We start from the raw sequence: 17,470 nt of genomic DNA on the forward strand, positions 1-17,470 counted from the left end.
AATCACTAGGGAAGCGGAACTGAGAAAAATGCTGACAAGTCTCCGGGTCCTGATGGACTTCATCTTAGGGCCTTTAAAGTTGTGGCTAATGGAGTAGGAGATGCTTGTCACTCACTTTCCAAAATTCACTAGATTCTGGAAAGGTGCCATCAGACTTGAATGTAGCAAGTATAACCCCTCTCTTCAAGAAGGAAGGGAGGCAGAAAACAGAAAACTGTAGGCCAGTTAGCTTGACATCTGTCATGGTGCTAGAGTTGATCCTTAAAAAGGTTATCGCTGGGCACTTAGAAAATCACAAAGTAATCGGAAAGAGTCAGCATGGTTTTGTGAAAAGGAAATAATGTTTAACCAATTTACTGGAGTTCTTTGAAGAAGTAACATGCGCTGTGGATAAAGGGGAGCCTGTAGACATATTGTACTTGGATTTGCAGAATGCTTTTGATAAGGTGCCACATCAAAGGTTAGTGTGGAAAATAAAAGCTCATGGTGTAACATCTTGGCCTGGATAGAGAATTTGCTGGCTGGCAGAAAACACAGAGTATGCATTAATAGATCTTCATCTAATTGGCAAGGTGTGACTAGTGAAATTCCGCAGGGGTCTGTACTGGGGCCTCAACTTTTTACAATTTACATCAATGACTTAGATGGGGAGAGCAAAGACATGGTATCTAAATATGCAGATGACACAAAGATAGATAGGAAAGTATGTTGTGAAGAAGACATAAGGAGTTTGCAGATGGATATAGATAAGTTTGGTGAGTGGACAAAAATCTGGCAGATGCAGTATAATGTGGGAAAATGTGATGTTGTTCACCTTGGCAGGAAGAATAGAAAAGCAGAGTATTACTTAAATGGAGAATGACTGCAGAATTCTTAGGTGCAGAGAGATCTAGGTATTCTCATGCATGAGTCACAAAAAAGTTAGTATGGAGGGAAACATGTAATCAAGAAGACTAATGGAATGGTATCCTTTATTATGAGAGGAATTGAACATAAAAGTAAGGAAAAGTAATAAAAGTAATAAGTTCTGTTGAAGAGTCATACGGACTCGAAACGTTAACTGTGTTCTTCTCCGCAGATGCTGCCAGACCTTCCAGGTATTTTCATTTTATTTTGGATTTCCAGCATCCGCAGTTTTTTGATTTTATAAAAGTAAGGATGTTAAGCTTCAGTTATGTAGGGCATTGGCGAGACTACATCTCGAATAGTGTGTGCAGTTTTGGTCTTCTTATGTAAGGAAAGATGTAAATGTATTGGAGGTGGTTCAGAGGAAGTTTACTAGATTGATACCTGGAATGAGTGAGCTGTTTTATGAAGATAGGTTGGACAGGCTAGGCTTACTTCCACTGGAGTTTAGAAGAGTGAGGGGTGACTTAATTGAAGCATATAAGATCCTGGTCTTGACAAGGTCGACGTGGAAAAGTTGTTTCCTTTTGTGGATGAGTCCAGAACTAGTGCACACTGTTTTAAAATTAGGGGTCGCCCTTATAAGACAGAAATGAGGAGAATTTTTTTCCCCTCAGAGGGTTGTGTGACTTTGGAACTTTGCCTCAGGAAGGGGTGGAGGCGGGGTCACTGAATATTTTTAAAGCAGAGGTAGATAGATTCTTGTTATGCAAAGTAATCAAAGGTTATCGGGAGTAGATGGGAATGTAGAACTTGAAACACAAAAAGACCAGCCATGGTCATACTGAATGCCGGAGCAGCCTACTTATGCTCCTATTTTGTATGTTCTTATGTTCTTTCATCTCGATGTTCCACGTCCCATAGAGACAAACTCTATGCCCAAGGCTAAACCACAACTGGTTTACACAAATGATTAGAAAAGTAGTTACATAGTTAAAAATGCAAGTCATTAATATTGTGTTCTCTGATACATTGGCTTACAAAACCTTACCTTTCCACTACCAAACATCTTGAGCAAATATGTGCAAGGACCAAGCATTTTCATGACTCTTCCTGGTAGCCACTTCAACCAATTATGATGATCATCATTCAACTGAACCTTCTGGTTCAACTGCAGACTTCTTTATCTTACTCTTACATGATCATGATTCTTTATTCTGCCCGGATCATTTTATTTTACTGACTTTGCCAAATGTGGCTTCAGCTATGAAAGCCTTGTCCCAGGCTATCTTCTCAAAAGCGATCCAGCTGGCATTCTGTTGACTCTAGTGTGTTTAACACTGTTCATTCTCATGAAGTTTTTGAACTTCTCTGGACAAAACTGAGATCTGTGTTGAACACAATTTCCTCTGGGAACCCATAAGCAGCAAACAAGTTCCACAAAATATCTGGGGTTTTGCTAGCTGTTGTTTGATACATTGGAAACCCCCCAACCCACTTAAAATGGCTATGTATTGCAATGAACAGTTGTTGCCCTTCAAATTCTGTAAAATCAATGTGCAGCCCATGTGACATTCTAGCTCACCATTTCCATCGTTGTAAATTTGCTGACAAATTTCTCTCTTTCTACTGCTTGTGGCATACTTTACATTGCTTCACTGTGTCTTCTATGTCCTTATCTAACCCTGGCCACCAAAGATAGCTGCTCGCTTGACTCTTTGTCAAGCTCATCCCTAAGTGTTGATCATGAAGATCACATAGCAACTGCAATCTGTACCTTTCAGGAATTACAAACCTGGCTCCCCACATAACACAACCTTTATCAACAGGCAACTCATTCTTCTGCATAAGAAAATGACATGATTTGTAAATCCAGTATCTGTGTTGGCCACCCATTTGCAATATAGTTGTATACCCTTGCCAATACGGGTCCCTATGAGTTGTCTGTTAATGTCATCTACGTGTGAAAATATATCTTTGCCTGTTGAGCTCTACCTCGGATTGCGAGAGTAATCTACACAATCCATTGGCATTCCATCTTCCAATTGCCCGTAATTAATGTCATACTGAAAAGCACTCAAAATCAAAGCTCTTCTCTGCATTCAGGATGCAGCTAAATTGGATAAAGGGAATTAATCAGCAATGGGTGTTTCCTCTAATTGCGCTCTTTGGTGGCTCTTTGAGGAGGCTTTCAAAATAAAGTTGATTCTTTAGGGTGCAAGGACAGGAACAGGCTTATTTTGAAAACACCTGTGTATATGTACATGTATTTTTAAAACAATATAGATATATAAATGTTTTAATTTGCTGAAAAATTGACTAATATACCACAAAAGAACTAGGAAATCGGTTCTATATATTCTTTTAAAATTTCATTTAATTAAAATCAGCTTCTTCACAGATTAAAATACTGATTTTTTTCTCCTGATAAACCCATTTTCAGCTATATTTATCTAACTGGACCAAATTACGAGCCTTATGCACACCAAGGGAAAATTTTTAAAGCATTTTTAAAAAATTATGATTAAAATTGATACACATTTGCACTGGTGGGTTCTGCATTCGACAAGCAGCTAACAAGATTGAGCAGAAACATGGGGCAGGATTTTCCCCCCGTCGGGGGCAAAGTTGAATGGTGGGCACACACAGGCGCGCTTCCGATCGGCATCCCCAATCGGGGGCGCGACACCATTTTACATGGGCAGGCCAATTAAGGCCCACCCAGCACGACGTCCGCAAGGAAACGCTATGCGCTCGCTGTGCGGGCGGGGAGGAATCCCAAAATTGAAAGTGCGCTCTTTCGCACATGCACACAAAAGAGTGCACTCATCTCCCTGAGGCTAAGTGCTGCCTCAGGAAGATTGGCTATTCTGTGATAAATATTAAAAATAGAGAAAAAAAAAATCCTGACATGTCCCTTCATCTGACACTGTCTCATGAGTTGGGACATGTCAATAATTTTTACAAAAACTTTAATAAAATTTTTAAAAACCTACATGAAACCTCATCCCGCCAGTGGATGAGGTTTCATGCTTTTTCTAATTCCCGCCGGGACTCCTGGCCTGCCCGCCAACATTAAGGTTGGACAGGCAGGTCCATTAATTAGCTAAATGACTCTGTCAATGGCCTCAATTGGCCATTGACAGGTCGGCAGGTGCACAGCTGATTTTGCTGCGCCCCTGCCTACCTGAAAATTTAAGTGGGGCGCGGTGGTGTCGGGAGTTTCGCCCAACGTCACCGCGCGTCATTTTATGCACCGGAGAGCAGGCCCTGCACCCCACTCGCTGACAGGAAAACCCTGCCCATGGAAAAAAGGTCACTTGCAGAATTGGAATAACTTTAGACCCAATTTGAATCCCTTTGGACAATTGCATGCAAAGAGGAAGTTCATTCTCACACTATTGTTTGTGGGATCTTGCTGTGTACCAATTAACTGTCACATTTCCCACATTTCAATGATGACTACAATTCAACATACTTCTTTGGCTGTACTGCACTTTGGGAAGTCCTGTGGTTCTGCAAATCTTTCTTTATATAACTTAGTTCTTTCTTGTCTTTAATTGGGATTTGTTTAAAAATAAACAAAACTTAGCCAACGTGCCTGTACTCCAAGTTGGCCAAGATTCACTTCTATTTAAGTGCTGTTTTATGTTTTAGGTTATCAGGTTCGCTTTGTCCAGTGAACATGAGCTGCGCCCTTGATATTAAAACATTCGTTGGTGCTAGAAACAATATAGCCAAAGTGGTTGATAAACTGAACAAATGCTGGTAGTTTATTGGAACTAAGAACAAAGTACTAACACAATGTGTGTTTCCTCAATCACTTCCAGCTCTAGACGTACAGTTAGCCAAGTAGCGCATGCTGTATAGTGATTGGTCGATACAGTCACATAGTCAGTTACCTACATTCTCTTAAAGGTACATAGCACTCCACTTTACCACATCCCTCCGCCTTTACTTGAAAGTACAATTGACATGCATCACAACATCCCAATTATTTACATGAATAATTATTTACAAGTCAAGTCTCTCAGGAGGTTTCCTTGGACATTTCAAGCGTCATAGCTCAATGACCTCGGCTGGTTTTTCTGTGACCCCCTCCTCAGAAGTCAACTGACCACCAGGATCTTCGGTGGAATTGGGCAAGTTTGCGTCTTTGGCCCTCTCGGGCCCAACAGGCCCCACCAGTACTTCCAAATGGTGTGATATTTCTTCCACATGCGGTGCAGACTCAAACACAAATGATGACAACATCCTTTCTTGTGGGGCTGTCTCTTTTCTCCAGAGATAATCCATGTGTCAGCTAATTATTCGGCTGTTTACCAACACACTATAGGAGAGAGGTCCTGTCACGGCACTCACTTCATCTGATAGCCAATTAGGCCCATCTCCAAAGTTCTTAGTGAGAACTGTCTCTCCCACTGTGAAATTTCTTTCATGATAAGGGCCATCATGTCTGGTCATCTGGGCCTCTTGCCTTCTCTCCACCCTCCCTCTAAATTTGGCCTGATAAGTGTTAGATGGGTGTGGAGACGCCTCTTCATTAGTAATTCAGTGGTCGTGTGTGGTGTCATCCAGTATGTGAACAGGAACAATGACAATTTGGTGCGGATGGAATCCCCGTCCAGCTTTTTCATCCCGGACTTAAAAGTTTGGACTGACTGCTCAGCCAAACCATTCGAGGTGGGGTGGTATGGAGAGGTTTTAATACAAATTATTCCGTTGAGGTTTGTAAACCTGTGGAGCTCCCCGCTGGTAAATGCAGTCCTGTTGTCTGACATGAGCACCTCTGGTAACCTGTGCACTGCAAAACTCTGTCGCAAACGACCTATGGTGGCAGCAGACGTGCATGAATGGATTTTGTAGAAATCCATCCGCTAGGAGTTGGCGTCTATTAGTAAAAGGGACTTAGAAGGGCCCCATGTAGTTGATGTGGAGGCGCACCCATGGCTGCCTCGGCCATTCCCAGGGGTGCAATCGAGCTAAGGGAGATAGCTTTTGTACCTGCTGGCATTTAAAACAACTTTTGACTCCAGTTTCAATGTCCACATCCATTCCAGGCCACTCACTTCATCTAATAGCCAATTAGGCCCATCTCCAAAGTTCTTACTAATGTCAGGGTAAGCACTTTATAATTTGACCAGTAATGGCCTTTGCCCTCTCGGGGGTACAATAATCCACCCCCCCTCCGAGCAATATGCTGTCCTGGCAGGTGAGCTCATATCTGTGGTTGAAATAAGGCTTCATGTTATCAGGTTTTGGCTCTCCTGGCAATCCATTCAAGACCTGCTCCCAGACGTGAGATAAAAGTGGATCTCTGCTTGTCCACTCATAGATTTGTTTGGCCTGGACAGGAGAGGAATCCAAAAAAGTTAGTTCCTGTGGAATTGGAACCTTCGCATTGTTATCTAGGAGGAGGCGGCTCAGCACGTCAACATGTGCAATCTGGCTTCCCGATCAGTGAATAAAGGTCCATTTTTAAGCATTTTAATATCAGTGACCACCTTTGGATGTGAGCAGATTCAATAGGGGGGCATCACCTTGTCCTCTCCAAATAATTCCAGCAGAGGCTGGTGCTTGGACATAATGTGAAAATGGTGACCGTGGAGGTATTGATGCAATTTCTGAACACCAAACACAACACAGATAAGTCCTCCTTCTCAGTTTGAGAAGATTGTCGCTCCGCAGCACTGAGCATGCGAGATGTGTAACCAATGGGTCGCAAGTTAAAATCAATTCTTTCTTTGAGTCAAAGTGGACCAGTAGGGCCGATGATCTTAACAATTGCTTTACCTTCAGAAACATCTCCTGATGCGGAGCTTTCTAAGTCCATTTATGGTTTTTCTTAAACAATGTGTATAACGGAGCCAGTACGGTTGATAAAATTGGGAGAAATTGCCGAAGTAGTTTATCATACCTAAGAAGGCCTTTAGCTCTGGATTGTTCTTCGGGGTGTAACTGCCTTGCAAATAGCCTTAACCTTTTCTTCCATGGGATGCAGACCTTATGGCCCAAGTAAACTACCTCTTTGGCTTGGAAAACACATTTATCTCATTTCAAATGTACCCCCACTTGTGAGAAGCGTTTCAGCACCTCCTCCAAATTAGCTAAGTGTTCTTTGTCAGTTAGTCCAGTGACTAAGACATCATCCAGATAAACAACAACATGGGGCAGTCCCTGAAGTAGATTTTCCGTGGTACACTGGAAAATAGCACACTCCAATGAGACCCCAAAGAGTAGTCGAGTATACTGATACAATCCTCAATGTGTATTGACGGTCACAAATTCCCTAGAGCCTTCTTCCAACTCTACCTGCTGGTAGGCGTGACTCATGTCGAGTTTTGAATATGTGCTGCCCCCTGCCAATTTCGAATATAATTCGTCAATCTTTGGTATCAGGTGTCTATCAAGTTTGGCTACTCTGTTGACAGTTAACTTATAGTTACTGCATAAGCAAACACTTTGGTCTGGCATCAGTACAGGTACTATGGGTGCCGCCCACTCGGAAAGTTGTACCATTGTAAGATACCCAATTTTTCCAGCCTGTTTATCTTGGTCTCAACCTTGTTCCATACAGCATAAGGGACTGGTCTGGCTCTGATAAATATGGGGGTTGCGTTAGGGTCTACATGGATTTTGGCTTGTAGCCCACGAACCCTTCCTAGCTTGTCATTGAAAATGGAAGTGTACTTTGTAACAATTCCTATAAGTTTCTCGTTTTGATTTGAAAAATCTTGGCTCATTGCAATTTAATCTTTTTGAGCCTGTCGCAACCAATTAAACTGAGGCCCACCCCAGCTACTACTATAAGGGGTAAATTTGCAGACTGATCCCCATACTGCACCAGGACTTGACATATTAATTTCATTCTTATTTCTTTGCCTGTCTATGTTTTTAATTTATTGTCTGATTCTTCCACACTTAAAGGATGGACTCCTTTATTCAAGTATCTGAACATATGTTCTCCTATGACAGACATTGATGCCCCAGTATCGACCTCCATCTTGATGGGTTGTTCATTGACTCTAATGACTACCTGGATTGGCTCAGTTCCCCCCACTTTCAGGCTTTATAATGAATCGATGTCAGATTCAGCTTCCTCTGGTTCTTCAACAAGACAGATATCGCAATTTCTAACTTTGTTTTTAAAATGCTGTCTCAGCCTGTTTTGACAGTGCCGCAGTATGTGACCATTGCGGTGGCAGAAAAAGCATTTGATATTTCTGAACTGTCTATCACCTGGATGCATTTCTCTCATTAATGTCGTGGGTTTTCACTATAGCACTGCTGTTCTTCAATGGTCGCTACATAGTGGGCGCTTCCCGCCTTTCTGCAGAGTCCGACATTTTTGAGTCTTTTGTTACCGGCCCTTCCTGCCCTACAAGATGGACGGCTCCATTTTGTGTATCTTTTATAGCCCCCGAGTCTCTAACAGCGCTCTCCATGGTTGTTGCTAATTATAATGCCTTACTGATAGCAATCGCTTTTGAATAGCATCGTCCCTGGTTCCGCATATCAATCGGTCTTTCAACCTGTCATTAACCAAAGTTCCAAAAATCCACAATATTCCGTGAATTCCTTTAAAGCAGCTAAATCCCCACCGATTTTCTCTCCTGGAAGCCTATTCCTCAAACTGAATTTAAAAAGATGCATAGTGACTGAGGGCTTTGGCTTTGGGTGGTTTTTGACAATATTTACTAACTCGTTGAAAGTCTTCGTATTGCTGGTGTTGTGTGATGTGAAGTTGCGGATCAGCCAATGTGTTTTGCTCCAGTATATGGACAAAGAATCACCCTCTTCTTGTCCTCCCCTGCGGTGTCATTAGTGGTTCTTGATTGCCATCGAGTGATCTGGTTTTTCCTCATCACCAGTTTTATGTTTTTGGTTATCAGGTTCGCTTTATCCAGCGAATGCGAACTGCACCCTTGATATTAACATATTAATTGGTGCTTGAAACAATAGAGGCAGAGAGACCGATTAACTGAACAAACACTGGTAGTTTATTGGAACTAAGAACAGAGCAATAACACCATGTGTGCTTCTTCAATCATCTCCAGCTCTAGACTTACAGTTACCCAAGTGGCCTATGCTGTATAGCGATTGGTCAATACAGTCACGTGGTCAGTTAACTACATTCTCTTAAAGGTACATAGCACTCCACTTTACCACATACTGAAAGGGTAAACAGCCAGGAAATGGGTGGGGAGGTAACATGTTTTCTCTTAAGCTCTGAAACATCTTGTAGTTTTAACCAGGATGGTACTTGAAACCAGCTAACACAAGAGCATTGTGTTCTGCAGCAGATATGATGCTCTTTCCAGCAAAATAACTGTTTGTTACTCAGTATCAGATACTTCCCAAGGAAAATATGCTGAAAGATTGATAATAACAATTAGCAGATCAGGCAAGTACAAGTAGAAAATGGTGTTACTAGTTTAAAAATTTATGTGGTCTACATTAATGCTTGATCTTGGCCAATCAAATTGATTAAGTGTAATAGCTTCAACTAACTTACATTGTATCAGACTGAGAACTAAACACGATTGCAATCCCACTTGAAGCTTATCCTCATTTTATCTTTGCATAATGTCTGGCTATGATTGCCTCCTGTTAGGCACAGCTTGTACCCTGTTGCATATTCCTTTTTTGCATACACATAAAGGCTTAACTACCTGCTTATGTTCCTTCATCAGAACTAAAGAGAAATAGAAATGTGGTGAAATATAAGCTGTTTAAGGGGGGTTGGACAGGTGACACTGGATAGAGGGCCAGCTTATATTTCACCACATTTCTATTTCTCTTTAGTTCTGATGAAGAGCCCTATGGGCTCGAAATGTTAACTCTGTGTTCCTCTCCACAGATGCTGTCAGACCTGCTGAGTTTTTCCAGCAATTTTTGTTTTTGTTTCAGATTTCCAGCATCCACAGTATTTTGCTTTTATTTTGCTTATGTTCCTAGGTTGCTGCTCTCTTGCCATTAGCCTTTTGGAAAAGATAGCAGAACTGGTTTTCATGTTTCCACTCCAGTCATTCAATTTTACCCAGAAGGAAGTTATGATGTCTGTCACATACACATACGTACATATATGTATCTATACATATACACAATGTATTTTGAGCTTGTTCGTACAATTTAATTACAATTCCAATCACCATTTGGATTGTACTGTGTCCTGCAGGTTAATCACTATTGGATATTAACATAAAATAGATTTGTTTTGAATATAATAATAAGATAATTTTGCAATCTTTAGTCTCACATTTGTTCCATGCAGCAATTAAAGCTGAAAACACTCCAGACTGATTATGCCAAAGGGATTTTAAATGTAACACAGGCCACTAGCAAATGAAAAATCATTAAAGCAAAATATTTAACTGTCTAACTGTTGCTAAGTGGATTCACTTGACACTTAATGGGGAAATATAATGTCTAAGTAGACAAATAGTTTCTGTAATGTGCTGCTGCATTAAGTACTTCATAAACATGCTCAAAATGTACCACTTGTTTAAGCAGCAAGTGCAGGTCAAGCAGGGGCTTCTGTTTATAAATGCAAAGAGTTGGAAGTGTCTAGCCTACTTTCAATGATGCCAGCTTTTTAATATTGCTTTTGCTTTGCACCAGACAGTGTTCTGCAGTGAATGACAATAATTGATTTGCATATGAGTATACTTTTATATTTGTGCACTGCTCATGATAAAATGTCTTCTCTAAACGCTTCCAAGTGCACAGATTTATAATACATAGGGGGAAAATTGCCCTCTAACACTCTTCATTAACTTGACATTGACATAGAACACAAGTCAATGGAATGTGAGTTGTGACTAGCATGCACATGGAAATTCAGAATTAGCTATGAAGAGTGGAAAATTATCAAAGTACCAGTAAACAGATTGACACATTGATTTTGATTACTGGTTTTAGGTTTAGACAAGATTAGCACTGGCCGAAATGTTAATTTTTAAACAGAAAATATAGCTGTTGCATTCTGAAAATTAAATCGCTACATTTTTTGAATGTAATCTTAAATTTCTGTGCTCAAAGTAAAGCTTTCCAATATTAAGTATGTCACTTATATTACAAAAGCCATAAGTGGAATAAAATATATACAGTTTTTCTAATTTAACAAATCTAAAAGAGCAGGTCTCCAAGCACCTTAGCCTTAGCCCATGTTTTTTCTTCAAAATTGATGGATTAAGATGATCCAAAATATGTTAGAGACAGCTACAAGGTCAATGCCTTCAGCCAAGGCTGAGATGATGCGTCTAGAGGTTGTGCTGTTCTATTAAACACAAACAAAAGGATTGCCAGCTGCTTTAGAAATAATTCAATTTAATAAAAAAAACAATCTGAACATATTCCAGGGGACGAAATGCACCAAACTGTACTTGAGGTTTTTTTGTCAAATGCTGCCTAATAGAGCAATCTGGTTACAAGTGAGCAATCAGTTTTATATGCAAAAGCTGGGTGAATAACAAAACTGAATAACTGCTTTGGAAGACCCAGTCCCCAGGAAGCTGATAGCTCAATGATGGCTTTATTATATTTGGGAGGAAACTTTCAACTGCCTAGCATCTGTTTATCACTGAAAAAATGAGAGAGGGGGCAGCAGTTAACAATCAGTGAGAGAGGGAGAGTTTGGCATCGTCAGTAATGCTCAAGACTTTCCGAATGCAAATTTCAGGAGGGCCGTAAATGGCTAAACAGAATGTCAGCCTGTTTCCAGCAGCTCAAAATCAAATAGGCATGTTGAACCTGAGGCCGGTTGTAGGGTTCCAGTTGCAACATTCAGGTACAAATAAGCAGCATATTCCCTATATAGGTCCACTCTGTAGTGTAATGGGATAACCAAATAGTTATGATAATGAGTGAGGTAGACCATGATGTTACAGTGACATCAGCAGTCATGTGTCAGAGCCTCTGTACAGCAGACAGATACTTATCTGGCAGGGGAGAGACCTTCATTGCATTTCTGCCAGGGAAAGAGCAATAGCTTTAACCAGTCAAACCCCTTACCATGGGGTACCTAACACCATCCGAGTCATGGTGAAGGGTAGCAAGCAAGGAACAGGAATGGATAGGACCTTCTTCACGAAGAGGATCCTATTCAAGCTGTGTGGTTTTGAGGCTGTGGATATCTACTGCCTACAGGATTTCCCCAGCGCTGGTTTCTTTGATGTGACCTTCAAGCATGTGGCAGCTTGTGTCAAACTCCTGAAGGAGTTTGAGGAAAAGAAAGACCTGCCAGAAATGAAGATCCTGACAGCGGAGCCGCTCTTTGTTCTACCGTTGCATCGTGAATGAGTTGCGACGGTGCATCTGTACAACCCCTATGTCCCTGTCGCTGACGTGCTCACCTTCCTTACCAGGTACTTCGATAAGGTTGGGAGCTGCACTGACGTTAAAGATAATTTAGGGATCTGGACATGTAAACGCCAGGTTAAGGTAACGCTCAAGACTGACGGTAAGGGAGCCATTTTCCACCCCCCTTCCAGATTCGCTATCGGGGGAAGCCGTGGTTACCTTGTCTACGCTGGGCAACCCAAACTTTGTCGCTCATGCGGCAAGTCGGGTCATGTGGCGGCCAATTGCAGTGCTGTCCTCTGCAAGAACTGCAAAAAGGGCACCAGACAAAAGATTGTAAACAGGCTAAGCGCTGCAACCTGTGTGGCGAGGCAAGTCACCTCTACAAGACTTGCCCCAAACGTTGCCGTACTTATGCACAGGCAGCTAAAGCCAATGAGGGGGAAGCAGAAGAAATGCCTCGTGTCACACCAACCACCAAGGCCCCCAGGGAAAACATCGGGACAAAGGAGGACACAGAGAGAGACAAGGTGGAGAAAAAATTGAGGCAGCAGACAGCCAATCAACAGCACTGCCCCCTGAACCTCCCACTCCTCAGGAGAGCGAATCAACGGAGGAGGAGGAGGCAGCAGTGGGAAAGCAGCAGGGAGAGTGGCAGCTGGTGAAGAGAGCCAAAAGGAAGAAGGGGCTAAAAAGAAACCAAGCCACTTCCCAGACAAGAGTCAAGAGGCGTCTCCTATCCGACACGGATAACAAGAGCAGCAGCTCTTCGGACGAAGAAGGGCCAGGGCGGCGCCAACAGAAGAAGCGGCAAAACACTAGGAAGTTGGAGGACGAGTCACCCAAGCTCCAGAACATTGGTGACAATGAGGAGACCAGCGCACCCCAACTTGGCCCACAACCCAAAGAGGCCAGTGCACCACAACCCCAGGAATCTGGGAGCAGTGAGGCGCTCAGCGCACCCCAGCTCCGGGAAGCCGGGAGCAGCAACGCCCCAGAGGGGGAGAGGATTGGAGAAGCTTCTCCAACAGAGGACATTTCAAGCCCCGCTCTCTGCACGGACCCCCAGATGCCACCCGAGCAGAACATCTCCAATGGGGAAGTTCAGGACGCTTTCCTCAGCCCATCCCAAGTGAAGTAATTTGAGCACACCACGGGCATGAAGGAACTCTCAGAGACAACAGGTTTGGTAAGCGACTAACTGCTTTAAAATGGGTGTAAAGATTGTATCCATAAATGTGTGTAGCATTAAATCTAATACGTGATGTGTTGCGACCTTGGACTACCTTGCCAAGGTCAAAGCTGACCTGCTGTTTCTACGGGAGTGTGCTATACCGCACCTCAGCTCCTACAGGCAATGGTCATGATGGTGGTCCCATGGGCCATCGATCTGGTCAGGAGGAAACGACTCTCGTTCCTCCGTCCTGGGGATTCTGCTGCGGGGAGGCAGCTTCAGCGTCTCCCAGGTTAAGGAGGTGGTGGGCGGGCGCCTCCTCGTAGCAGAAGTAATGTATAAGAATGCTCCACTCCGTTTAATTAACGTCTACACCCCGTCACAAGGGGCTGAGCGGCTGGAGGTTTTTCAGCAGCTCCCACTGCTGCTGGCAACCTCCAGGCCGGTCATTCTGGGCGGTGACTTCAACTGCATCATTGATGCGGCTGGACGATCCGGCAGGGCCGACAGCAGATTGGACGCTACATCCAGATCCCTGATGGAAACAGTAAAGGATGCCAAGCTGCACGACGTCGTCAGCAGCCCTGCAGATGGAGCGCAGCATAGATACACCTGGTCACGGCCTGACGGGTCCGTCTGTTCCAGGATAGACTTCCTGTTTGTGTCCCGCGCATTTGCAGTCAGATCCACCGATGTCAAGCCGGTGTTCTTCTCTGACCACTGCCTCCTACTGGCTGACTGCCACTTAGAGAAGGACCAGAGGGTTGGCAGGGGAGCATGGAAGCTAAACGTGCAACTGCTGACCCCAGAGAACATTGAGGAGCTCAAGAGGAATTACAAAGGTTGGAGAACCATGAAACCCCACTTTGAGTCACTGACACACTGGTGGGAAGCGATTAAGGGAAACATCAAGAGGTTTTTCGTCCTCAATGGCACCCAGAAAGCTAGAAAGGAACAGAGGGAAATGTCCCGACTCCAGAAAAACATGCAGAATCTGCTCTGGCTGCGGTCGATGGGGGTCGATATCAAAGAGGAACTCCAAGAGGTGAAGAGCCAGCAAGCGTCGCTCTTTGCCTCGGAGGCCTCCAAGATCATCTTCCCTTCCAAAGTCCGCTCTGTAGAGCAGGATGAGACGTGCTCACGTTTCTTCTTCCAAAAGGTACACAGAGAGAGCTCTGTGATCAGCAGCCTGAAGGAAGAAGACTGCTCAGTTAAGTCATTGCAATCTGACATTTTGAGGATTAGCAAATCCTTCTATGCCGGATTCTATGACGTAAAGCCCACAGACAGCACGGCTCCCAGTCCTTCCTGTCTTCTATCACGGAGGTCTTAGATGACAGTACACGGGAGAGTCTGGACAAAGTGCTAACTCATGACGAACTGACTGAGGCCCTTGAGTCCTTCGAGAAGAGTAAAACTCCTGGAAGCGACGGCTTGCTGGCGGAGTTGTATTTGGCTCTGTGGGACTGGATCGGCCCAGACCTGCTAGAAGTGTACGACAGTATGCTCCTGGCTGGCAGTATGTCAGAATCCATGAGGAAAGGCATTATCACCCTCATCTACAAGCACAAAGGGGAAAGGAAGGAAATTAGAAATTGGCGACCCATTTCACTGTTGAATGTGGACTATAAAATTCTGTCCAAGGTCATCGCCAATCGGGTCAAATCCGCTCTGGAATTGGTGATCCACCCTGACCAGACCTGCACTGTGCCGGGCAGGAAGATCTCTGACAGCCTCGTGCTGCTCAGGGATACGATTGCCTATGTACAGGACAGGGGTGTGGATACCTGCCTCATCAGCCTGGATCAGGAGAAGGCCTTTGACAGAATATCGCACACCTATATGGTGGAGGTGCTCTCCAAAATGGGGTTTGGGGAGGGAATTCGCAATTGGATCTAACTGCTCTACACTAACATCAGTCGTGCAGTCTTAATCAATGGGTGGGAATCAGATAGCTTTCCTATTAAATCTGGAGTCAGGCAGGGCTGCCCTCTCTTGTCTGTTCTTTTCGTGTGTTGCATAGAACACTTTGCTGAGTCCATCAGGAAGGATCCGGGCATAAGAGGAGTGACGATCCCAGGTAGTGGAGGCACTCAGATCAAAGTCTCCCTGTACATGGATGATGTCGCCATCTTCTGCTCTGATCCGCTGTCGGTGCACAGACTTATCCACATCTGCGACCAGTTCGAACTGGCCTCGGGAGCAAAGGTAAATCGTGGGAAGAGCGAGGCCATGTTCTTTGGGAACTGGGCTGACCGATCCTTTGTCCCCTTCACTGTCAGGGCTGACGGCCTGAAGGTGCTGGGGATATGGTTCGGAGGGACCAGGGCACGCGTTAGAAACTGGAAGGAGTGTGTGTCTGGTGAAAAGGAAACTGGGCATGTGGGAGCGACGCTCCCTCTCCATTGCGGGTAAGAACTTGGTCATCAGGTGTGAGGCACTCTCGCTGTTGCTGTACGTGGCGCAGATCTGGCCCATTCCACTCTCCTGTCTGGTGGCGATCACCCGAGCCATCTTCCGCTTTATCTGGAGGTCGAAAATGGATCGTGTCCGCAGGGACACGATGTACAAGCCTCTAGATAAAGGGGGAAAAAACGTGCCCAACATCGCCCTCATACTGATGGCCACCTTTGTGTGCGGCTTCATCAAGCGGTGCGTAGACCCTCAGTATGCAAACACCAAGTATCACTACATGCTGAGGTTCTACCTGTCCCCGGTGTTGCGAAGGATGGGTCTGGCCACGATGCCGTGGAACACTCCAAGTAGTTGGACAGTGCCGTACCACCTGTCCCTCGTGGGAAAATTTATGCAGAGAAACACCTTCGACCACAAGTCCGTCAGGCAGTGGTCGGCACGTAAAATCTTAAAGACCCTGAGGGAAAAGGAGAGGGTGGATCCTGTGGGATGGTTCCCTGAGCAGACTGACAAAGTAATTTGGCAGAATGCCTCATCACCAGAACTTTCCAACAAACACCAAGATGTAGCTTGGCTGGTGGTGAGAAAGGCCCTCCCTGTAAGATCCTTCCTACACGCCAGGAGTCTCACCCCCTCTGCACGTTGCCCTCGAGGAGGCTGTGATGGGGAAGAGACCGTTGTTCACCTCCTTGTAGATTATGTCTTTGCAAAGAAGATCTGGAGAGGGATGCAGTGGTTGCTGTCGAGGTTCATCCCGAGCAGTTCTGTGACAGAGGACTCTGTCCTCTACAGGCTGTTCCCAGGGACACAGACCGAGACAAACATCAACTGCAGCTGGAGGATCATCAACTCGGTGAAAGATGCTCTTTGGTCTGTCCGAAACTTGTTGGTTTTCCAGCGCAAAGAGTTGTCCCCGACCGAGTGTAGCAGACTAGCACTTTCCAAGGTCCAGGACTAAGTGCTGAGGGACACAGTTAAGCTTGGGGCAGCCGCCGCAAAGGCGCAATGGGGAAGGGTCGCTGCCTAAGACCTTTCTGCCACAGTGCACTGAGGGTCTGGGAACTGTAAAGAGCCCCTCAGGCTGTACAGATTAAAATGTATGTCTGCCAATGATTGAAATATTCATTGTTTTTTCTGATACACCTTGTGTTTCAGTTTGTAAAAGTTGAACCTGTTTGTATTTTTGTAATGGTGATTTAAAATGTTCGAAATGTTTTTGAAGATTTATGAATAAAGTATATTTTTGCAAAAAAAAAGCTTCTCCCAGGACGAGGCTAGCCCGTTGCACTTCGGGTGTGCTGATGCCTGCGATGTCCCCAAATGCGGGATACTCGACTGCAAAATTTGTGGTAGTGGGGGACTGCGTTCGCGCTCTCCCCTGATTTACAATTCAAAAAATAGATTTCGACGTTTTTATTTAATAAGGTTTTTTACCCAATGCAAGCAACATAAGCCGCAAAAAAAATTTTTTGTGCCTGTGTTCATGTGGCACTTTGTTAAAAACAATTGCTTATTAAGCTGGTGATGGGCATTAATTATCCCATCTAAATAGAATGAAAAGATACAGCTGGAATGTTTTATGTGGAAGTCAGGAGCACTGAGGAGTTGTCTTGAAAATAAACCAGCTTTAATCAAAAAAAAAGCCTCTGTACTGCAGACAGAGCAGGCAGCATTCAGGAGAGATGTGTCTACTTAGTAGCTCATCATGTATACTGTGTAGTAGTGTAAATAAAC

General features: G+C 44.2%; 1 pseudogene; it reads left to right on the forward strand.

Annotated features, from left to right (window-relative positions):
• The first annotated feature begins 16,973 nt into the window (after positions 1 to 16,973).
• Positions 16,974 to 17,117, forward strand: LOC121284525 (annotated as a pseudogene).
• The last annotated feature ends 353 nt before the right edge of the window (positions 17,118 to 17,470 follow it).

The sequence above is a fragment of the Carcharodon carcharias genome, chromosome 11 (assembly GCF_017639515.1).
Source record: "Carcharodon carcharias isolate sCarCar2 chromosome 11, sCarCar2.pri, whole genome shotgun sequence".
NCBI classification, from domain to species: domain Eukaryota; kingdom Metazoa; phylum Chordata; class Chondrichthyes; order Lamniformes; family Lamnidae; genus Carcharodon; species Carcharodon carcharias.